Source organism: Ochotona curzoniae, unplaced genomic scaffold, assembly GCF_017591425.1.
Source record: "Ochotona curzoniae isolate NIBS_2020 unplaced genomic scaffold, NIBS_Ocur_1.0 contig_4064, whole genome shotgun sequence".
NCBI lineage: Eukaryota > Metazoa > Chordata > Mammalia > Lagomorpha > Ochotonidae > Ochotona > Ochotona curzoniae.
In genome coordinates, this window is record NW_024466107.1 from 2518112 (window position 1) to 2542679 (window position 24568).

The following is a 24568-nucleotide window of genomic DNA, read 5'->3' on the forward strand; positions in this document are numbered from 1 at the left end:
ATTTTATTCTATAATAAACTGTTGAATTAAGTAGGAAGAAATTATACTTCTGGATGAATCAAAACTCATAAAGTAAATGTAATAGATTAAACAGGAGAGACAGACTCCGATACAACAATAGTAGGGGCCTTCAGATGTCACTTTCAGAAAAGGATAGATCATCTAGATGGAAAATGGACAAATCTTGAATAAAATTTAAAGAAAGGATAAGCTTGAAAAACCACACAAATGCATGGAAATGAAACCGGTCACTATTTACAAAAAAGGATTTACTTATTTATTTGAAAGGCGGAGTTACAGAGAGACAGGAAAAGACAGATTTTCCGTTGGCTGGTTCATTCCCCAAATGTCCACAAAGGCCAGGGTTGGGCCGAGCTGAAGCCAAGAGCCAGGAGCGTGATCCAAGTCTCCCACGTGGGGTGCAGGGGCTCAACCACTTGAGCCGTCTTCTGCCGCTTTCCCAGATGCGTTATCAGAGAGCTGGCATTGAAGGGAAATGGCAGGGCCACTAACTGGTACCGTAAGAGGCCCGTGTTACAAGCAGCAGCTTTACCCGCGGTGTCACATCAACCTCGGGCAACTCCCTCTTGAACACTCAGTAGAAAAAGAAAGACACCAAGAAGAATATTGAAAAATTCCTCGAAATGAATGAAAGCAGGGACACTTCACGGTGGGGTGCGTATGGTCACAGAGGGAAGTTTACAGCAGTAATGCCTGCCTTGAGTGAACACAAACATCTCACATGAGCCGCGTATCACTGTGTCTTAAGGAAGTAAAAAAACAGGAATAGATCAAGTCCAAAATTTGAAAAGAAATCATGAAACTCCAACCAAGAAAAAAGGATACAATTCAAACCGTAGAATCAGAGATAAATGAAAAGCCTTATGACTGGCACCACAGGAATATAAAGGGTTGCTGGGTAATATTGTGAATAATTATACAGCAGTAATTCGGATAGCTTAGCAGAAATGGGAACGTTGCTGTGCATGTACAGCTTCCCAAGACTGAGCCATGATGCAATAACAGTATTTAAACAAGTGGTAATGAGTTAGAATCTCACACACAAATCCACTGCTGAAGCAAGACGCTGAACTGGATAGCTTTACTGCTCTAGGCTACCGAATTTTAAGGAAGAATTAACACTAATTCTCCCTAAATTATTAAAAAAAAAATCTAGAAAAACATTCTTGGTAATTTTATCCTGTAAACCCAGCTTGATCTTGATATCAAAATCAGACAAGGAAAGAAAATTACAAGCCAAATCCTTGATGAATGCAAGTGCAAATGTATCCAGGAAGATACTAGCAAGTTGAATCTAGACGCTCAGTGAAAAGACAACGAAGAAAGATTCGTCCCAGGAAGGAAAGGAGGGCTCAAAAATGCAAATCAAGTTATGTGACAGCATCCTCAAGCCACACGTCTGTGTTACCGATGTTAACATGCAGAATATACAAAAGACGCAAACAACTCAACAGGAGAAAAAGCCAATAGCCGGTGAGTTACGTGGGAAAATGCTCCACGTCACTCCTCATCATAAGATGTTGCCTCACCACAGTAAGATGAGCTTTGGTCAAAAGGACAAAGGTGATGGCAGGTGTTGGTGTCACTGTGGAAAACGTAGGACCAGCCCTCCTGCTTCTGAGGACGTAACCAAGGAAATCCATGTGTGTAAGAGTGGTTGGTGTTACAGGGTACGAGAGAGATCACACCAGACATGTCTAAGGTTTATTAAGGAGTCTTTACTAACCAAGTTTGGTGATAATAGAGCATTCTAGAAATAGCAAATCACAAGTCCATGTGGCAACACAACCATAATAATCCAACCAAACATAACCAACCAATCATAATCCAACCAAACATAGCCCCAAGAGGAGCAAATGGTCATTACCCTCAAGTCCATCTGTTAGCCTAAAGACCTATGTCTCAGCTTCCCCAACAATACAAGTTATCCTAAGAGACATGCAACGAATAACCTGGACACACTTACAAAGCTGCAGACATTCACCTTTCCCTGGCTTCTCTGTCCACTTTCCATCACTGCTAGGCCTTGCCTCTCCTGGAACTCCTGACAGCACACACATCAGAAACAACGTTGCTGCATCCATTGTCCCATCTAAGCAGTACACAGGGACCATGTTCAGGGGATTACCTGTCCTGGCAAGGTCAGAGCAAACGGAAGCACATGGCCAGATCAAGAGAGCGAGCCCCTGCTTTCATAAGCCTTTAATGGGGCTTGTTAGGGAGTGGTTACACAACAATGCCATTCCATCCCCTCTCAAATGATAGGTGAGTCACAGGTGGGCAGGAGCCTCTAGGTGGGGAGTGGCTGAGGAGGGAATTAACATTCCATTGCAATTAGGCTCCACTTTCAGGACAGAGGGTAGGGGACAAAGCCACATTCCATTTGCCCACTATCAAGAGTGCTGGCTATCACCGGCTGAACCCCTAACAATTGGCACTCACCCCACTAATGAACGGACAAATAAAATGTAGTACCTAGTAGCTGACAGCCTTCGCCTGTGTTGCCAGCATCCCGTATGGGTGCTGGTTCCAGGACTGGCTGCTGCACTTCCCATCCAGCTCCCTGCTAACGTGTCTGGGAAAGCAGCAGAAGATGGAGCAAGTGCTTGGGCTTTGGCACCCACATGGCAGACCTGGAATACGCTCTTGGCTCCTGGCTTCAGTCTGGCCCCTCCTCTGGCTGCTGGGGAGTAAGCCAGCAGATGCAAGATTCTGTGTCTTCTCTCTGTAACTGCCTTTCAAATAAATAAAAAATTAAAAACTAATAAAAAGAAATGCTTAAAAAAAATTGTGGCACCTATGTACGATGGAATATTACTCAGTCACCAAGAGATGAAATGTTACCATCTGCAGCCGTGGGCATGGAACTCAAGGTCGTCCTGCTGGGTGACGTAAGCCAAGCGTCATGTGTCAAGTCAGTGGAGGAGGTGACCTTGTGTAGAGTGTGCGCATATGCTAATGATGAGCGTGGGAGAGGGATTAGGGATGGGGGAGATGCTGATGCACAGATAACAGATCATAGCTAGACTGGAGTAGGAAGTTTGGGGTCCTACTGCGCAGAAACGAGATATGTTAATGTAATGCATACATAAATAAAAACCTAAAAAGGAAAAAAGGCCTTGGGGTTGGCACAATGACTCACTTGGCTCATCTTCTGCCAGCAGCACCAGGCTCCTATAGGAGTGCCTGTTCGCTGTCCCAACAACTCGGATTACGGAATGGTGATCAATGGCCAAGGTTTATTAGTTGCATCAGACTTCATAGACTGAGGGTCATATAGGATAAGGGAGGAGGTACTGAGCTTATCTACAGAACCCATCAACTGTTTCTATACCTTTGTTTGGAACTTTCTTGTTTTGTATACCCCACCAAGTGTTCTCATTCAAATGCTATCCATTCGGTTGTTCTCATACAAATAGTATCCTATCAATTGTAATCCTGTGCTCATTGACCTTCTAGGGTCACAACGTCCTTCTACAGGTGCCGGCTCATGTCCCGGCTGCTCCAATTCCCATCCAGCTTTCTGCTTACAACCTGAGAAAGCAGTGGAGGATGACCTGGAGACCCTGTACACGCCCAGGAGAAGCTCCTGGCTCCTGGCTTTGGATCAGCTCAGCTCCGGCTGTTGCAGTCATTTGGGGAATAAACTTTCTTTCTCTCTCTCCCTCCACTCTGTAAATCTGCTCTGCCTCTCCAATGAAAAGAAATCTTTAAAGAAAGCTCTTTAGAGATTAGTGTACCCATTACCTAACAACTCCCAGTAGGTCCTGTCTCTTATGCTTTTTCTTTCTTTTTCAAAAAGATTGGCTTATTTACTTGAAAGGTACACACACACACACACTCACTCCCTGGTTCACTCCCCAAGTGGCTGCAACTGGTCCAAAACCAGGAGACAGGGGCTTCTCCCGTGAGGGTTCAGGGGCTCAGGCTTCGGCCATCTTCCACTGCTTTCCCAGACTTAAGTTAGCAGGGAGCTGGATCTGAAGTGAAGCAGCTCGGACTCCACCCAAAGCGATGCTCACATTACAGGCCATGGCTTCACCTGGCACGCCATGGCACAGGTCTCTGAAAGGCTTACCATGTCCTAATGCCATGACAGTGGGGCCCAGCTGCCAGCACAGGCACCTGTGGGTGACAAGCCACACCCGAGCCATGGCAGTAAGTGACACCAGGGAATTGCCCTGTCCTTGAAGTTGCTGTTTCACAGCAATTTGTGCTCAGCTGCACTAATTACACAACCACATCTGGCTCTGTGCCAACGTCTCTATTGTAAGCCAAAGACAGCGTTGCCCCTGAGGGATGAGTCTGTCGGGGCAGTTCTCTCAAGGCTTATGGAAATAGCTGGAGGCTGTGGCACAAATGTCAGCGGAGGTTGCTGCTGAGGGCAAGGTCAGGGTTGGATCCTGATCCCTTGTTTATTCCTTTCTGCACGATTTTCATCATGTGCAAGCGTACACTTCTTTAAATGGACATCGGTTTCCTAACGTTAGTGTAGTTGTAATCTTCGGGGTACAGCGTATTTCATAAGAGGTAAACAAGGCAAGGAGGCCTGTGGAGGCTGGTGCAGACCCAAGGGAGGGTCGGGGGAAGAGTGTCACCCAAGGGTGTATCTTGAGTAGACACAGGGCAGAGCCAAAGCAGGCAGGGGTTGGCATGAGGGTGCAAGGTACAACAGCCTGAAACAATGTGGCCTTTGGGAACTGCGAGTACTTCAGCTTGTCTGGAGCTGAGGTCATAAACGGGAATGACCACGCGTTATCTGCCGTGCTCGGGGAACCTTTGCAATCAGCACCATGTAGACTGAGAATGTGCGAGTCTCAGGCTCTCACAGATGCAGTTAGCCGGTCCTTCGGAGTGGAGGATATCCTTCCCATGGGCAAGTGCGACTTGATGGAAGGCTCACAGCCACTGCCGTGGAGCCGCTCAGAGCCCGAGTTCCTGAGGGAAGGGAACTGTCCATATTAGTGCATGCTCGCAGAGCGGCTAGTAACCAAGAGACTTCACATGGGTCTTCTTTCGCATTTAGCCATCTCGGCTTCCCTGCTCCCTCTGCATTCCTCCCGGGGGGCACCGTGCCCTGTCCTTGCCCCCCTTGCTGTCTGTGTGCCTGGTTGTGACTTGCATCTCAGCCCTTCCATGCTGTCAGCTCTCCTTCTCCTTCCCCACTGAGTCCTCTCCCATGGGGCTACTGGCCTCCCACAATGAAGACCGCTCCCTCTGCCCAGTCCCAGGTTCTTTCTCCTCCACGCATTTCAGCGCCCTGTGGTACAGTGGTCCTCACTTCCTTCTGGGGATGGTTCTTGCTGTTCCCACTCCTCTGGATTCCCATATCACCAACCTCTCTTTGGCATCCCACTTCTGGGACTCCCCTGTAAATGCTCGGATATCGAAACGCTCTGCTCTGGTTCCCCACCTTCTTTGCTCCCTCCATGCTCACATCAACACCCTCAGCTGTGGACACTCCCCATAACCTGAGTCCTCCTGCCACTTCGCATTTCCATGCAGGGCCTCAGGCTCACGAGACCACAACAGGACTCACTTTTCTATCACCTTGGGGCTACTTCCTCTAGAGCCTTTTAAAATCGCATTCAAGGGCAACACCGTGCACCACCCTCACTGGGCACAAGCCTCGGGTGTGAGGCCCTAGCAAGTCCTGGCAGAGTCACAGTGAAGACATTTTCCCAGCCCTGCCAGCCCCTCCCCACTGGCATGGTTCAAATCCCACTCAAAACCACTGCTGTGCTCCCAGCAGCCTCCCCGCCGGCCTTGTTGGCACTCTTCCCCTGTAATTTCTCAGAAGGAAAAGTGCTAGAGGGGCCCTCTGGCCTCGCTGACCTCAGTGTGAGCGTGATGAGCGTGGACGCCCCTCGCCGTCCTGTGGGATGGCCCACTTCACTGCGTCCAGTGTCTTCTATTCTCTGCCACACCAAACGTGCATCGTCCTTGGACCTGGGTGTTTGCCCTTCTAGAAAAGAACAAAATGCTTGTCTCCCAAGAAGGTGGCAAGGCTGGCTTCTCGGCCTTCAGCCACTGCCAAGAACCCTTCTGGAAAAGCCACCCAGACCCTCTCCGTGGCATGTTTTTTTTTTTTTTTTTCAAATACTCAGCATCCATTTTTCTGGGATATTTGTGTTTCTCTTGGTGTTTGCTTTGTACACCAGCAAAAACTTCCGATGCAGGAGGAGCCTTGTTGAATGACTGACTTTGGGCTGTGTTTCTGACATGTAATACCTGCTACTCCATGAGTGTGTTGAATGAAAGTGTGGCGTCTCGTGACGCCTCCTTATGAGCGCCAGGATGAAGAAACACTTCGTATTACAGGTGAGCAGATGATGTGCCAGGGGCGAGTCAGCGTGTCCAAGAGTAATCTGCTCTTCAGAGGAGATTAGTGGTTTTATTCCCAATAACACGCCTTCAAAATTGATTTCTCTGGTGCTGAGAACTTACTTTATAACAATGCAGATGGACTCCTAAAATATCTGTAAGCAGAAGCTTTTCCTTTTACATCTAGGAAGGCAGACATGTCCCGGAAATGACTTTTCTTAATGGTGTTAACAGCTACTTTTATCAGCAGAACCAATCAGGTTGACACACAATTGCTAGTTTTCTTTTTGAAAAAGCTTATCATTAGCACACAGCGTCATGTCAATTAGAATCTGAAGCTGGCACGCACTGGTGTGAGCGCGTAGGCATCCAAGAAGGAGGCTGATCTGGCTGCGTTTTGCTTGGCCAGCGGCTTGAGTTTGCAGGAAATGTCTCTGTTCCTTAGGTGCCTTCCTCCACTCCCTGCAGGGTGGCCCACGCAAGGGTGATCTTGCATGTACAAAGCCTGCTAAGTATTTTTTAAAGTGAGGACTTTTTTGCACGTGGAAATCACCAGCTTGACTCTTCTCTTCCCTTTCCCTCTAGCAAACCCCAAGCTCTTCAGGGAGGCCCCTTGCAAAGCCTGCTGGAAGATCTTGCATCCCATAGCTCAATGCAGTCACTGACGATCTGTAGAGACTGTGGCTGGTGATCCTGTCCTGGTATACTTTCTGATCGCTTGACCCTGTGGAGATGTACCATTAAAAAAAAATGCTGCTGTCCTGATGAGGAAACACTGAGGTCAGACCACACCCCTTCCCATTTCACCTGCAGAGCTCCAGCGCTCCGACCTAGTGCTGTAGACTCTTGTGTCTCCTTGGAGTGACAGCAGGGTGGAGGGAAGTGGCAGGGCTGCCCCAGCTGAGCAGTCCAAAGGTGAAAAGCCTTTTGTTTTCATAAGATGAGTGTTGACACTCCTCTGGAGGGCCAGCTGCCAAACAAGATAAAGCTATCTTTCTAGATCATTGGGAAAAATCTAACCCGGACTGTCTGGGTGAGAATGTTGGTTTCACTGGGTGGAATGATGGCTTTATATGCTTTATTTCAAAGTCCTTGTTAGAGATACACATGGATGATGAACAGGTGGAAGGATGTTGCGGCTGATGTTTGCTTTAAGCTCCAGAAGAAACGGTATGTGTCTGTGGCTATCACAAGGTAGACGCAGGAGGAAAGGCAGGGCGCTTGGTGGTAGCTGAACTTGGATAATGGATACCAGGTGATTCTTCATGCTAGTCTCTACTTCAGTATCAGCTTAAAATTCCCTCAATAAAATGACTTGTAAAAAAAAATCATCATTGTTATCCATGAGCTCTGTGTTATGTCATGTTTATAGACTGTCCATTTTATCCCTCTGCAGAGCCTACTGCTGTAGCGGGCCCAGAGTGGCCTGTCTTCACAAGTGAACATGTCAACTGCTTGTTGCAAACATTTCAAGTTGTAGCACACTGTGTGGTCATAGCAGATAGTTCCCACCACCCCTATCTGCCATGTCTCGGGACCATCATGAGGGTAGGGACCTAGGATGAGAGCTGTTGGAGCCAGAGGGTTGCTCTAAACTTTGTCAGATGCCCAAGGGGGAGCAGACTCCTCCCTGGTTGAGGACCACTGTGTATCTCCATGGCTCACAGCTGCCTGCTGAGCTGTCAAGGCTTGAAACCCAGAAAGGGACTGGGGATCTTTTGTCCCCAAAGGACCCAAGGACCGCCTACTAAAGGAGAGGACACGGGAGTACTCTTCCCCTCACCGCCTCTGTTAGATTTTCTGACTTAATTGCATGTTGACCCACGTATCACTCAGCAATCCAACTGCCTGGTACCCAGCTCCTTTCCTGGTGCCTCCTCTGTCCCCTGGTGGTGATGCAGCCAGGGTCTCCCAGGTCATCTGAGAGGCAGGCAGGGGCCTGAGGGCTGAGCCTGCCTCTTTAGGTGTTCTCCGCCCAACTCACAGCCCGTGTTAGCAAGGCACTGTCCTGGGGTCCTAGCCCTGAGTTCTTGGAGGGACCCGACTTGGGATGGCACCCCTGTGATGGCTGTGAGGATATGAACTGGTCACTATGGACACAGAGAGCACCTTACTATCAGCCCAAGAGCTGGAGAGGAGGAGAACCCAATTCTAACAGCTTGATTGAATTATCTCATGTCAACTTGTCACGCTGTGGACTCCTGAGAGATTTTATTCAACTTTTTTATTGCTGCCTGAGCCAGCTAGCTCTATCAAGAGGGGAGGTTTGTTTGGCTCTAGATTCTAAAAGGTCAGAGTCCAAGACTGAGTGGCCTCTAGTGATGGCCTTTTTGCTGGCAGATTCCCAACTGGCACAGGGCCATCCCACAGCGACAAAGAGGATGTGTCTCCTGGGTCTCCCACAGAAGCACTGGGACTCAATCATGGGACCTGCATTTTAATGACCTCAACCTATCTAGTCAGATCTAAATACCACAACTAAGCAGTGCCCTTTTCTATTCGTTGATTTTTGAAGATTTTGTATTTGTTTGAAAAGCAGTTACTGGGTTGGTTCTGCGATATAGCATGCCGACTTGCTGCTTGCAGTGCTGGTATCCCATATGGGTGCCTATTTGAGTCCAGCAGCTCCACTTCTGAACCAGCTCTGTGCTAATTCACCTGGGTTAGCAGCAGAAGATGGCCCAAGTACTGTCGCCTCTATACCCACGTGGAAGATCTAGAAGTTTCTAGTTCCTGGCTTTGTCCTGGCCCAAGCTCAGCACTTTCCACTGCAGCCAACTATTTTTTTTTTCTTTTTTAAAGACAGAATCACAGAGTGATGGAGAGAGAGAGAGAGAGAGAGAGAGAGAGAGAAATCTTTCGTCTACCGATTTACCCCCCAAATGGCTGCAATGACCCAGATAGGACCAGGCTAAAAACCAGGAACTTGGAGCTCTACCTAGGTTTCCCACATTGATACAGGAGCCCAAGCACCTGAACCATCCTCTGCCGTCTTCCCAGAAGCCCTGTCAGGGAGCTAGATTGAAGTGGAGCAGCTGGCACTCAAATCAGGACTTGCAGAGGTGGTGGTGGTTTCACGCCACTGCAAACACAACGTCCACCAGCTTTGTTTCCACCCTCTTCATACCATGACTTTGGGGCACAAATTTGTGTTTCAGAAGGACATTCAAACCTTAGCAGAGATGCAGAAAAAAGACAGAAGACACGTGAAAGGAGCATTTGCTTCTGTGGCAGGGATTTGGCTCCTCTCGAGGTGACATGTAGCATGTGGGGCTCCTGTTAGTGGATTTACTGACTTCTCTTTGTGCCAAGGCTGAGGATCCCAGGCCGCTGGCACCTGGGGACTAGGTCTGGCTGCCCCAGACTGAGACAGGGTCAGTGTTCTCACTGCTCTGGACGCTGCAGAGCCCTTGCCCAGACAAGTGCTCAGCGATGTCACTTTTCACACCTATGCTTTGTGATGAAGGGGCTGGTGGCTCCCCAGTGGTACACCACCAGGGCTTCGGGACTGCTGGACCCAGCTGTGAAGGCATCACTGAGCACAGAAGGGAGACCTCCAGGAGTCAAGGATTTACCATGATCCGCATGAAGCTCGTAAGCCAAGTGAGAAGAACTGGTGGTTCGAAAGCGTTTCCACAGATACTTTAGTACTGATCCTTCAGAAAGACAGCCTCCACGCCCGCCTTTCTGAACACAGGCCAGACCTACCTGGTGACTCACTGGGAACAACAGAAAATGGCAGAGGTCACGCCCGTGGTTTCTGAGTCACTTGGGTGATGTGGCTTCTGCCTGGCTCTTGGCTGCTGAGTGTCAATGTCTCCCTGTCCCTGCTTCTGTCATTCTCTCTCTCTCCTGCTTCTCCTTTGTCCTTATCAAGCTTCTGCCTCTGTGCCTGTGTGTGTGTGTGTGTGTTGATCCACGGTGCTGGCCTAGCCTCCGGTTGACAGCCAGCACCATTCACCTGCCAGGTCACTGACTCTGGTTCACTCCTCAGTCCATCAGCTGCTCTGCTTGATCGCCTGTGGAGCTTTTGCTGTTGAGGGCTAGGCAGCTTTCTTATCAGGGACAGCCTAAACGCTGTTGTAGTCTTAAGCCATTTAGTTGAACCAGAGGTTACTGGAAAGGATCACGTAGATGGCACACAGCGTCTGCCCAGATCCTGAACTGGAATTTTGTGTGCATCATTCCACTGTATTTTGCCAGTCTCTTCTGTAAGACAGACAAGTGTTTAACACCGAGGCCCAGAGTGATCAAGTCCCTTGTCCATGGAAGGTGGTTAGTGGGAAGTGGAATCAGGATTTGAAGCCAAGGCTTGAGTGTCCAGCTGGTTGGGTTAGAGGTGGGAGGGGTTCTTCACACTGTTCATGCAGCCTTGCTGATTGAGAGGCTGTGGGTGGGGTCGGCATGGTAACTACTTCAAGATCCCGGTGGTTTCTGCTGCCTAATCTTTTTTTTTTTTTTTTTAAAGATTTCTATTTATTTTTATTTGGAAGGCAAAGTTACAGAGAGAGAAGAAAAGACAGAAAGAGCTCTTCCATCCAGTGGTTCACTCCCTAAACAATTACCAATAACCAGAGCTGAACCAGTCTTAAGCCAGGATCCATGAACTTCTTTTGGGTCTCCCATGTGTGTGGCAGGGCCCTAAGGGCTTGGACTATCTTCTCCTGCTTTCTCAGGCACAAGAGCAGGCAGCTGGATTGGAAGTGGAGCAGCTGGGCTTGAACCCGTGCCCATGACGGATGCTGGTGCTGCATGGGCAGAATTAGCCTGTCGGGCATACCCCGGCTGCCTCACCTTAAGCTTTGGTAGTTTAGCCTCTTGGGCTGGCTCCTGCCCTGGCAGGACACTGGGCCTGTTCTCTGCCTGCTTGTTCATCCTTTAGCCAGTTTAGCAAGTGCTTCTCAAAGCATGGTTCTGCCTCACCTGCACCAGACTTGACCAGCAGCTGGATGAAAGTACAGATGCCCAGGTCCTTTAGCAGACACTGGGAAGGAGTGTCTATGCAGGTGGGACTCATGAGCCTGCATTGGCTACAAGCACCTCCCTCCCTGCTCCCAGGGTTTCGCACACACCGAGACTCACAGCTTAAAAGGCAAATGCAATCCCCAAGGGTGCTCAGAGGAGAAGCTGGTGGCCTTAACTTCCTCTTCTGGTTTCCTTGGCTAGGGGTTTCTTTTCAGAGAGGGGGGTCCACAGAGGTCCCAGACTTAGATCCAATTGCCTACATGTCAGGGGATGACAGATTTTGTTGGTCTTCACATAACTGATAAACAAACCCCATTTTCTGGGGTTATAAAGGTCAACCCTTTGACTTCCCAAGCACAGGGATGTAGGTGTGTCTTGATTCTGACACCTGAACTGTTCATGCCTGATTTGACACAGCCTGCAAGACAAGGGGAACTGCATCTCAACACTGGCTTGTCCCACAGCATGCATGACACACAACAGTAGTAGCTGCAATGGGGAAGTCAGATGAAGACTCATGGGAAGATGGCATTTTCCAGGGAAAAAGCCTTTGCTAGCCTGATAGGGTATACCCAGACCAGCGTTGTCAGGTATGATTGAGTGAAAGGACACTGTATGCTTCCCTCCCAGGCTGGTGTGTCCATAGCATTCTCCTCTTGTCATTCAAGCTATCAGTTCAGTGAGGAGTGGGAGAGGGTGTCTAGTGTCTGTGGGCATGGGGACCACACTGGTAACTTGCCAGAGATAGGCTGCTCCTCCATTGCTCTACAGCCAACTCTGTAGATGTGAAAGGTGTGCCAAGAGAAGGACAGGCTCTCTGGGCCTTGGGCTGTGGGGCAGCAAGCTAAGGCTTTTACCTGTGACACTGATAAACCTTCAGAGCACCAATTCAAATCCTGGATGCTTCATTTCTGGTCCAGCTCCCTGCTCAAGTGCCTGGAAAAGCAGTGGAAAGATGGCCCAAGGAATTAGGCTTTTGCGATCTGTATAGGAGATCTAAATGGAGTTCCAGGTTCCTGATTTCAGCCTGGCCCAGCTGTGGCTGTTATGACCACTTGGGGATTGAGTCAGTAGATGGAAGAGCTTTCTCTTTTTTCTGTAATTTTTTATTTTCAAATAAATGCATAGTTTTAATTTAGGATGCCATTGTTGCATCTTAGAAAACCTGGCCTCGGTCCCTGGCCCTGGCTCTGGCCTTTTGCTGACACAGACTCTGGTAGGTGACAGTGATAGTTTGTGCTATTGGGTTCCTGCCTCCCACATGTGAGACCTGGGCTGAGTTCCAGTCTCCTGACTTCTTCCTCCCACCTCCCCACCAATGTGTTGGCGAATGGAAGCACACTCTCTCTCTCGAATATATAGGTATTGAATCAACACACCTAGAAGAGTGGGGTCAATTCATTAACATGGGGGAGGTTGGTTTGCTTTTGACTAATTGGAAGCCATTAAAACATAACCTAGAAGGGGCCAATATGTTGGTTCAACTGGTTCGTGGTGTGGTACTTTCTACTCATGTTGTGTCAATTTTCAGATTTCAGATTTTTGGATTAGGGATGCACAAGCTGTGTTTTTTACATTTGATTTGATTATTTATTTGAAAGGCAGAGTTACAGAGAGATAGAGAGAGAGGAGGAAGAGACAGAGAGAGGAAGAAAGAGAGAAAAACTTTTCATTTGCTGTTTCACTGCCCAAATGCTTGCAACAATTGGTGCTGGGTCAAGCAGAGGCCAGAAACCAAGAGCTTCTTCCAGGGCTGCCATGTGGCTATAGGGTCCCAAGGACTTGGCCCATCTCCACTGCTTTCCCAGGCCATAGGCACAGAACTGGATCAGAAGTGGAACAGCAGGACTTGAACTGGTTTCCATATAGGGTTCTGACAGTGTGCAATGGGTTAACTTGATATGCCACAACACCTGCTCCTTCCAAGCTAGTCTTAAGCTCCTGATTTAATTGCTCTGGCTTAGTTTCTTACATTCACAGTAGGGATGATGGTCTTTGCCCTTTATACAACATTGGGGGTTTCATGCTGAATGGAGATTGATTCAAGATCATGCAAGGTCTGAATCAGATCTTTGGATTTAGTCTGTGCTCAATAGCCTTGTTTGCAAAGAACAACATGGTAGCTGCAGTCGCTGTTGAGGTAGGCAGCCACGGATAGGGCCATGAGCATCTTGGTTCTGGATCTTGGGTTCTTGGTGTTGCAGTAGACAAAAGGCCCTGGGGGCTCCCTGGAAGCCAGACAGAGAGACAGCTCAGCCTAGACAACAGCATGTGGGAAGCTGTGGCCATATCTAGGAACAGAGCTTGACTGAGAGCAAGTGGTCAAAAGACAGTCAGAACGGCCAGCACTAGTCATAGGAGCTTTTGGCCAAAGGGTGATGAGATGGTTCCAGAAGGCAGGAAAGCACTGGAAATGTCAAGTGAGCAGGAAAGTGCTGACGTGTGTTTGAACTGGTTTGTCTCTTAGCAGCTGTGCAAGCTCGTCCACATTGGTCTGCCCCTCTGCACCCTGAAGCGTTTTCTGAGTACTCACTCAGCCTTGTAGGGCAAGTCCTCACAGCCTGCACCTGTCCCTGGGCTGGTTCAGACAGAGATTCTTTATGTACCATTAGAGAGAGGGAGAGAGAGAGAGAGAGAGAGAGAGAGAGAAAGGAAGCAGAGAAAGATCTTTTGTCTTCAAATGGCCAGAATCACTGGGACTGGGCTAGGCTGAAGCCAGGAGTCTGGAACTCCACCTGGCTCTCCCACATGCATAGCAAGGACTATCTTCTGCTGCTTTCCCAATCATATCAGCAGGGAGCTGGATTGGAATTGGAGCAGTCAGGATTTGAACTTGCCCTCCAATATGGGATGCTGATGTCACAAGCACCCTAGCCTGAGTCCTCTCCATGGCTTTGTAGTGTTAACTACATAGCCTGCCATATCAGGGAAGACTCCGACCTGTGTGTCACTCACCTGACCTGACTGGTGTGATGGCCTCTGCTTTCCTTGAGCCGTCTCAAAGTAAGGATTCCGAGTCCAACCAGTCTACATCTGGAAAGCTCCTAGGGACTGTCTGGGGGTGGCTGGGTGGGTGAACCTTATCAAAATGATTATGGATTTTATGCATTTTGTTTTGAATTGGAACCAAGTATTTCCCTATCCACTGAGACAGCACCTACTTGATAGGCTGCTCAGGTTGAGGGTGTCTGCAGTTCACAGTTCGGCTGTGTTTCTCAGCGTGTTTTCTGTCTAGGTAACATCCAGCTCTGGTCCCCAAGTCCTGGCAAGTCCTTGGCAGCGTTTTCTTTTACGCTGTTCCCCCCTCCAGTGGGCTAGTCTCATCTCAGATCCAAATGAGAGACATTCTGCAAAGGGAGACAAGGGGGTAGGATTAAATCCCTCTTGCACGTGCCTCTTGGTTTTCAGAATGTGCCCAAAAGTAGGATTCTGGTCTCATGGTCCAAGTCTGGGCTTATTTGCTGCCAAGGGGTCATTGCAGGTTTTCTGATGAGATAGGAATTTGGGTCGTCCTAGGCAGAAGGGAGGCAGGAGAGAGCACTGCAGAAAGGGCGGAATATAGAAGTAGAGATTCAATTTCTGCACCTATCTGTTGTCCTGTGAGAGCTTCTGTAAGGAGTGCTGCATCCTGGGAGGCTTAGTATGTCCTCCCAGCCTTGGCTCCTGTGCTGAGGGAGTGCAGGGCCAACCTATCTGCCAGGTCGGTTCATTCTAAGCATCTCCCCCCAGGCTTGCTGGCATCCTTCCTGTGCCTTCCTGTGGTCTTCCCTCCGTGTCTGTCCATTTGCTTGAAAGGTTTATTTTATTTGTATTTGAAAGGCAGAGTCACAGACGGAGGAGAGAGAGAGACATGTTCTATCTGCTGGTTTATTCTCCAAATGGCCACAATGGCCAGAGCTGAGCTGATTTGACGCCAGGAGCCTCTTTCTGGGTCTCCCACACGGGTTTAGGGCCCCAAGCACTTGAGCCATCCTCTGGTGTTTTCCAAAGCCATACTGTCAAGAGTTGATCACATCTATCCCAAACAATGAGTAGGAGGCAGACTCTTAGAAGCTCAGGAGTCTTAATTCATTCATCAGTGCAGAGTGGTGTACTGTCCTGTTCTACCACAAGTGGAAGAAGAGAGTAGTTCTGATTAGCCATGGTCAGGGGTTCTTAAGCAATGATTATCCAATCAACTAAGAGCAAACCACTCAATCAAACAGACTTACATCAGTCAACAACACAATGATCCAATCAACTGTAGTGGCGTGAGTTAGAGGTCTAGGCCACTATACCACAGCACAGCTCCAGTATGTTTCTGCATGCTTTTCTTTCTTCAGTTTATTCTTTCTTCCTTTCTTTCTTTTTTTTTTAATTTGGAAGGTAGATTCACAGAAAGGACACACACACACACATACACTCACACAGATATCTTCCATCTGTTGGTTCACTTCCCCAAATGACCACAACAGCCAGAGCTGGGCCTGTTTGAAGTCAGGAGCCAGGAGATTCCTTCGACTCTCTCATGTGGATGCATGGGCTCAGAGACTTGGGCCATCCTCTCCTGCTTTCCCAGGTCATAAGCAGGGAGCTGGATGGGAAGTGGAGAGGCTTAGATCAGAGCTGACATTCATATGGAATGCCAGGGCTGCAGGCAAAGGATTAACTTGCTATGCCATCATGTCAGCCCATCTGTTTATGTTTGCATAAGGAGAACAGCAATATGGGAAAAGGGATGATCCAACTGACCCCATTGCAGCCTGTGCAAAGCTGCTCCCTGCCGATAGAGTCATATCGGATGTGAGGGCTTTGACCTCTGACATGTTGAGTTCATAACAACCTCCTACTCAGTAGAAATTCAGTGCATTTGTGACACCCTTAGAATGAACCTGTCATTTATGACCAGGGAACGAATTACTTTTTCCCTCTTTTGTCTGTTGTCGATTGCAGGACCCCCCACAGTTACCCAAATCCACAGTTGCTCAAGTCTGTTATGTATAATGGCACAATAATTGCATGCCATCTATGCACATTAGCCAGTGTACTTGGAATTATCTCAAGATCAACTTGTGACACTCCACACAATGTAAATACCACGTAAGTAGATGTTCTCCTGTGTTGTTGAGGGGCTAGTGACATGAAAAATACTGGCATGTGTTCAGGATGAAGGCCTTCATTTGCATCCTCACCCATTGCTGATTGAATCTGTAAATCAGATCATTCAGACCAGTTCCCCTCCCAGGCATCCAGCTAAGGTAAGCCCAGAAGCCTTTAAGAGACTATGGGCTTCAGGGGAGGCTATTCCTAGCTAAGGCACTGTCACTGGCTTTTGGAGGCTAAGGGAGAAGTATGGTAGACATGATACTGATGCTGGTAAATTGATTTACAGAAAGAGGAAAGAGAGGTAAGATGGAAGTATTGCAACTGGAAGTGGTCATTGAAATCATTCTGTCCTACGCAGAGCATGGGCTGGAAGTTGGTAGAGTTGCCCCTTCCTATGGTATGTGGTCTCCCCTCCCAGTACCCAACTGGTTGCCATCTGCCATACTGAGCAGAGATGACAGCTCCAGGAGGTGTGCACACTGAGGGGTGGGAACTTACACGATGGCTAAGATAGCAGTTGTCTGTGATTGACTGCTCACCACACCGTCTCCCTCTCTCCTAGGATCAGGCCCCATTTCTTTGATGAGACTCGGGCTGAAGAAATGATTTCACCCTTGGAACAATGCCGATAGTTCCAAGAGGTGTAACCAGGTTGAGCCAGGCTGAGTTAACCAGACTTTTACAAAGTGGAGCCATGAGCAAAAGCTCTCTTCCTTTCTTGCCAAAGACTGTGAGTCAGAGTTGCTGTGGTCTCGAAGCCTCCTCTGCAGGGAGAAGCTCCTTTGCTTGGCGGTATCTACAAGTCATCCTGAACTCAGAGACACAGAAGGTGAACCCTGAGGCATTCAACTCCCAGACTTGATCCCCTGCAAGGCCATCTTTACCCCTGACTGCCCTTGAGGGTTGGTTCCCCTGGGCCAATAAATAACAGATTTCTACCTCTTTGATCCCAAGCATCTTGCTTACCTCAGTGAGAGCTTGGACTGTGTTCACTTTTGCGAAGAATGTTAACAAAATAAAAAGTTTGATAGCTACACTCCGAGCAGGAAGAGTAAGGAGGGGCATACACCTATGATGTGAAGGAAATGACATGAAGCCGTCTAACGATTGAAAGAACAAAATGGTCTAAGAAAAAAAAATGTATTTATTTATTTTTATGTGAGTTATAGAGAGGAGAGAAAGAGAGAGCTTCCCTCTGCTGGTTCACTCTCCAAATGGCAACAATAGCTGGAGTTGATCTGATCTGAAGCCAGGAGCCAGGGGCTTCTTCCAGGTGTCCATGTCCATGTGGGTGCAGGTTCCCAAAAACTAGAGCCATCCTCCGCTATTTTCCCAGGCCATAAGTGGAGAGCTGAATCAGAAGTGGAGCAGCTGAGACACGAACCAGTGCCCGTATGGTATGCCAGTGTTGAGGTGGAGGATTAGCCTACTGCACCACAACACTGGCCCTTCCAAGAGTCAGTGCCACAGCATTTGAGTAAGCTGCCCTGAGCCTGGCTCCTTCTACTATCTTTCCATGCAGTGGGGAAATGTGTTTCAGTAGGGACTGTGGCAATGTGATGACAGCATCGGTGGCAGCAGATCCAACATGGATCTCTTGGACCGTCACAGGGAATGCCACACCTTACTTTTAGCAAAGCTCTATAGTGTCCTAAAAAGGAGTTGGTGCTCAGTGTCAAGCGCTGTGGGCTAGCCAACCTTGCCAGTGGAGAGATATGCACTTGGCTTTGGGTAATGAGGACAGTGCTGGACTTTGGGAAGCATTTTCATCAACAGGGAAAACAGTGTTGACTAGGGAAGAGGAGAAGGATGACAATCACCACCACCCAAGGTTCATCTCTCACCAGCCCCTCCATAGTCTCTGCTCTGGGGGGTTGCCGTTATCTTTTGCCCACCTGCACACCAGCTTCTTTGTGGTCAGCAGGCTTCCTCCCACTGAAAATATGGCATTTGGGGACCCAAGGAAGAACCTGTAGCCCCCAAGCCTAGGAATACTGATCCCCCACAGCCCTTCATCCATGAATGCTCTTGCAGATGGGAGCTGAAGTCTCTACAGGACAAGTGTCATTCGTCTTCACTCAAGAAGACAGGCTGAGGGAGAAGGTGCTGTGCTCTGTGTCGCTGATCACAGCAGGATGAGGTTGACAGAGGCTCTGCCTTCCCCGCTGAGTGGCTCCCAGCTTGCCACGAATGTTGACCTGCAAACTAGCAGAGAGAGAGAGAGAGAGAGAGAGAGAGAGAGAAATGAGTGCAGGCAGAAGCCTTTGGATGGAAGCCCAGCCACAGCCTAGGGCAGCGGGAGCCAGGCCAGGCCTGGAAGTGCTGTGCATGACATCACTCCGACTACACTCCGCTGGCCGGGGATGGGTCACATGGCCAGACGAGGCTGCCACAGAAGCTGGGGAATGCAGTCTAGCTGGGTCATAAGAGGAAAGCAGCAACACAGCCAGTTTCTGGAAGTCACGGCATTCAAGAGCTTGCAAAATCAAGGCCAGCCCACTTCTCCTCCTCTGTCGGCTGGAGTTTGACCCCACTCCAAGGCGCAGGCGAGTCTGACTGACTCTTCCCCCACTCTAACTATGTGTGCGTCCGTTTCCCTCCCAGTCATGGCCTTCTCGCTGCTGTCCTGCACCCTGTGTCCTGTCAGTTCTGCCTTCAGTCCCAGAGGCCTCCTTCCTTCTGGGGTCTGTCTGTCCCAGACCCCACCCCTCCATAGCCCCTGCTCTCACTCTGGCTAACAGGCATGTAAATAAATGCCCTTTCAGGGCAGGGCTAAGTAACAGTGGATTTTGTTGCTCTTTGGAGGAGCTACCTGAAAGTGGTTCCATTCCAAACCAGCACAAGTGGTCGGGGCAGGTGAATGTGCTGTATCAGGACTGAGTTGGGGGAAAAGTCCTGGATGTTGGCCATCTCCAGGGAAGCCTTGGCATAGGATCCTAAAAAAGGTGAAATAGATGCTTGGAGAATACTGTTGGAATTGAATCCTTGGTACCACTTACACTTAATAATGTGGAAAGCAAGGGAGAGTAACATTATGGTGGTTTTTCCAATTTTAGCCGACCTAGCTCATTTCCCAGCGTGCTGGTGTACCCCAGCTCAATCTTTAACTACCTCGAGACCCTGTTGGACTGAGACCTTTGATGCTAGATGGGAAGAGTCATGGAAGACCACAGAGCCAACACCTGCTGTTTCAGGCGTGGCATTTTGGGTTTGTGTGTTGAGGGATTTAGAAGGCGCGCCTGGGTTCCAAGACAGTTTTATCTACAGCCAATTGTTGTTCATTCAGCAACTAACTGGAGACTTGTTTACTGCTCTGTGGCCCAGGCCCTGGGAACTGTCTGTGAATGATTTTGTCAGCCCTGGGGGCTGGCTGGCTTCGAGTCTGCCTACTGCTGATATCTGATCCTACACCACTGAGAGGTTTATACAGTGAAGATGTTATTTTCATAATAAAAATATCTGCATGCATTGGGGTGGAGGTTTTACTGGCATCCACCCGAGCCGGATCCAGGTGAGTGAAGCAAAGGGTGAGCTGGTACAAGTGTGGCCATCCAGGCAGGGTGGAGCAGGGCTGTGGGACTCTGTAGGGCTGCCAGGATGTCAGCCTCCATGAATTGGGTAACAAGGGAGTGTGGCTAGAGACAGATGGGTCAGGTGGAAGCGTTAGTCTATCTTCTCCTGGTCCCCACTGAGCGTGGGGCCTGGCCCAGCCAGGGTTCAAGGTATTTGTTGCAGGTTTCTTCCTCCAGCCCAGTGCTTCAATTGTTTCTGTGCCTCTGGATCCCCTTCCAGGAATGCCCCTCTTCCCCACAAGCCTGCTTGACTCTGCTTAAATCTTGAAACATCTTTGCACATTCTCGTAGGGTCCGTTCTCTTCCCTCTTCATTCTGATTGGCCTCGATCAGCGAGCATCGTGTCTTGTACCTGCTGTTGCTGTGACTTCCGGCAGTCTTCCTCCAGGTACAAGACACACACCAGGACTCATCATCAGAAATGCTGGGTGGAGGCCTAGCAAGGTCAGCTGCAGGGACTAAAGTGGGCCACCTGTAAGACCCCGAGCACACAGCCTCCTGGTCTATCCAGCTGAAGCTTCTTCCCACAGTATCCCCTTCTTTGCCTGCTGAAAGAGCTGGGGCTTCCCTTTAACTGACCCTCCTTACCTGAGCAAAGGTGGGACTGGTCAAGATGGAGGGGCTGCTGCCGGCATTGCACAATGTGGATTGAAGGCCGCCGGCAGGGAGCTCCATGAGAATTGCTGTGCTATGCCTGGCTGGTTATGAGGTCAGGCACAGTATGTGTAGCAGAAGTGGAGTTTGCTTTGCTCTCCACTTGCTGAGTTCACAATTTTGAACACAGACACATCTCAGAAGCTGGAAGAGGCATCCGGAAACATAACTGTTTTTTGTTTATGAAATTGCAACTGCTGAGGCTAACCAGGCTGCTTATAAAAGTGCTTAAAACCAAGAAGACAAACTACAGTGAGTGAGAGAGAGAGGGAGAAAAACTGGATATGAACAAATGAGGTAGCTGGAAGCCACAGGTGGAGTGCAAGCCAGAAGTTCTGGATCATCTCCCAGCTTTGTGGCATTAGCCAATCTCTTAACCTCGCCGAGTCAGCTTTTCCACCTGATGTTTCACCCAGCCATCCTTGCACTACTGTTGCTGCGCAAGGTGTTAGAAGTCTGTCTCGGCAACCGGAATGAAAATGTGCATAGTGCCACAATCTCCTCCCATTCTTCTAGTCTGCCCCATTTTATGCCAAATGGGCACCTTGCCCTTGCAAGCTCTGGACCACACATGGTTGCATCTGGCTCTCCTCCAATGGCCTTGCCAGAAGAATCACGTTCATCAGCAAAGCCTTCTCCCAGTTGCTCACGCTCTGAGTCCTGCAGTACCCTGTGGCACCTTGTTTCTCTCCTATAACCAGCTAACTCACTGGCAAATCTTACTGTTTTCCTCCTGCTGGTATGCCCAGCAGCCAGCCCCTCATCTCTGTCTTTGCCTGTGCTCTGGCCTGCATGGCAGCACCTGCCCACTCTGGTCCTTCTAGCCCAGTAACTTGGGGTGATCCTGTGACCACAGAGGTCAGCTCTACTGTGGCTTGGCTGCCCTGTGAGTCTATATCCACAAGCACCCTGTCTTTTCCACTCTGCCTGGGACACTGCCCCTGTCTTCCTCGGTAAGCACATTTGCTGCATGCTCAGCCCTGGGCCTTTGCACTTCTGGCCCACACCCATGATCTCAACCTCTCCTTCATGGAGTCTGCCTTAATCATCCTGGCCCAAACGGGCATACTTTCTGTTTGTCTCCCCTGTGCTATAGCAGTTAGTGTCATAGAGCATGCTGTGTGTTCTCCACTGGGCTTTGTCCTCATTTTACTCACTGCCCATTTACCTCTAATACTTTCTTGGTAGGAACTCTTGTTTGGTGCTAGAGGGAATAGCTTCACCTCACCTGTGAATCTGCCAAGGCCTGGTATTTGTATGTGTGCAGGGGTGTGTGTGTGTGTGTGTGTGTGTGTGTGTGTGTGTGAGTGAGTGTATGTGTGTGTGAGTGTGTGTGTGTGAGTGTGTGTGTGTGTGTGTGTATGTAGTGGGGGATAATTTAATGTAATGATTACATCATTTTTTTTTCAAGATTTCTTTGAAAAATTTTCAATTATTTTTATTTGAAAGGCAGAATTAGAGAGAGAGAGATAGCCCATCTGTCTGCTGCTTCATTTTCTTGCTGATTGAAACAGTTAGAGCTACGCTGATTAGAAGCCAGGAGCTAGGAGCTTCCTCTGAGTCTCCCACTTGGGTTCAGGATGGCCCTTGAGCCATCCTCCACTGCTTTCCCAGGCACATTAGCAAGCAATTGGATCATAAGTGGAGCAGCTGGGACTTGAATCAGTGCCCATCTGGGATGCCAGTATTGCAGGTGGCAGCTTTACATGCTACGCCACATGCCAGCCCACAGCAATATTTTCCTTTAATTATTGTGCCAATTTATTTAATGTAATTACAGCATTAATCAAGTTTAAATTTTTCTTCTGCTTGAGTCAATATTCTTAAGTCATATTTTCGCAGGTATTTGTCCATTCGTTGAAAATTGCTGAAACTAGCATGCTTAGTGAAATAAGCCAATCTGAAACAAAGATAGTATATGTTCTCCCTGATTCGCGATGTGACAGCTAATACACAGAGCAGAAGAAATGCAATTTCTACGAGCTGAAACAAAAGGAAAACTTCCATATCATTTCAAATTATGCTCTCCTATTATTTGCAGTGTTCATGCATTCATGGTGTTGTTGATTATGACATTTTGTTTCTTATCTTGGAAAATCTTGGGCCCAGCACAATGGCTCAGATCTTGTATGTGCAAAGATCCCATATGGATGCCAGTTTGTGTTCCGGCTGTTCAATTTCCTAACCAGCTCCCTGCCTGTAGTCTGGGAAAGAAGTAGAGGACAGCCCAAAACTTTGGGACCCTGCTCCCACATGGGAAACCCAAAAGAGGCTCCTGTCTCCTGGCTTTGGATTGACTCAGCTCTTGTCATTGCAGCCACTTGGGGAGTGAACCAGAAGATGGAAGATCTTTCTGTCTCTCCCTCTCTCTGTAAATCTGCCTTTTCAATAAAAATAAACAAATTTTTAAAAAAGAAAAATCTTGAGTTTATCTAAATTGTGAGATTTAACAGAGTCAACTTTGTTTCTTCTGTATTATATTTCTGCGTTTTATTTTGTTGATGTCTTCTTTGATTTCTATTCTCTGAACTCTTGTTTCTCTGAGGTTGCACTTTGCCATCTATGACAAACAGTTCCATAACTCTGAAGTTTTGTTCCATCCTCATATACATTCTGTAGGTTTTCCTCAAAGCACACATGGTCAGCATCCTGATGTCCTGACAGATGGTACTTGCTTTGTGCCTTACTTGTAGATATCTGAACTTTTTCATTTTGGCATTTGCCTTTCATGCATGAAGTCCTGCTAGATATAGGAGCATTTAAAATGGGATTTTACATTTCTAACTTGACTTCATTGCCCAGTTCCTAGGTTGGTTCATAATCAAGTTCAACTGGGCCTGTACCAGTCGCCTAGTAATGAAAGTCCTTGCCTTGAACATGCTGGGATCCCATATGGATGCTGATTCTAATCCCAGTGGCCCCGCTTCTCATCCAGCTCCCTGCTTGTGACCTGGGAAAGCAGTCGAGGATGGCCTAAGGCCTTGGGACCCTGCACCTGCGCGGGAGACCCAGAAGAGGCTCCTGGCTTCAGGTCAGTACAGCTCTGACTATTGTGGCTACTTGGGCAGTGAATCAATAGACGGAAGATCTTCCTCTCTGTCTCTCCTCTCTGTATTTCTGACTTTCCAATAAAAATAAATCTTTAAAACAATGTACTGAGAGTTTCGGTGTCAGCAAAAACATAATAAAATTTGTGCATTCATGTGTATTCATTATTCCCTTGAGAAAGATGAGTCTTCTGTAGTAATTGGGAAAACCCTGAAGCATCATGTTCCTCAGATGTGTGTTGAATGGGCCATAACTTATAACTGCATGGCTCCTGTTTCCAATATTTTTTTTTTTGCTGCTGTTTTTCTGTTTTCTTCATGTAGCTGTGACTTAAAAGGGCGAGTTAAATTCACCCCAACTCTATAAAATTATGAGGCTATCTTGATATATACATTTGTGTTTAAAGTTGGTCTCTTCTGGATGAACCACGACTTTATTTGGCGATGGTCTGCTCGATCCCTAATGATGTCTGTTGTCTGAGAGTTGAGCTGAAGTGATACCAGTATGGTGGGCTGTCTTTTTTGTTTGCCCGATGTGTCATTTTCCATCCTCTTGCATTCTACTCTTTCATGCTTGGGGTTTCATGACTGACTCTTGAAAATAATACGTATCTTGTTTTCATAATTCTAGTCATCATTTGAGCAGTGAGTTCAATTCAAATACATTATCTTACCCATTGGTACACTGGACCTCTTCGTGTGTGTGTGTGTGTGTTCTATTTCTTTGGACTGTTTCCTTGCTTTTGAATCACGTGAATACTAATGTTCTCCCAATACGACGAGTACTCAAGTGATCTCTCTTTTGAAGAGGCTGCACTGCCTAGTTGTCTTGTTGATCTGATCTCTGAGGTGGTTTTCCCCAAGGGTACTGGCTTTTCTGCACAGAGACTTACAAGGGAC

At 48.2% G+C, this 24568-nt stretch overlaps 1 long non-coding RNA gene across 1 annotated transcript; it reads left to right on the top strand.

Moving 5' to 3' along the window:
• The first annotated feature begins 16245 nt into the window (after window positions 1-16245).
• LOC121158991 lies at window positions 16246-17228 on the top strand. Its single transcript, XR_005884286.1, has 3 exons — window positions 16246-16389; window positions 16682-16792; window positions 16958-17228. It is a non-coding gene; the product is annotated as an uncharacterized LOC121158991 (long non-coding RNA).
• Window positions 17229-24568: the final 7340 nt, after the last annotated feature.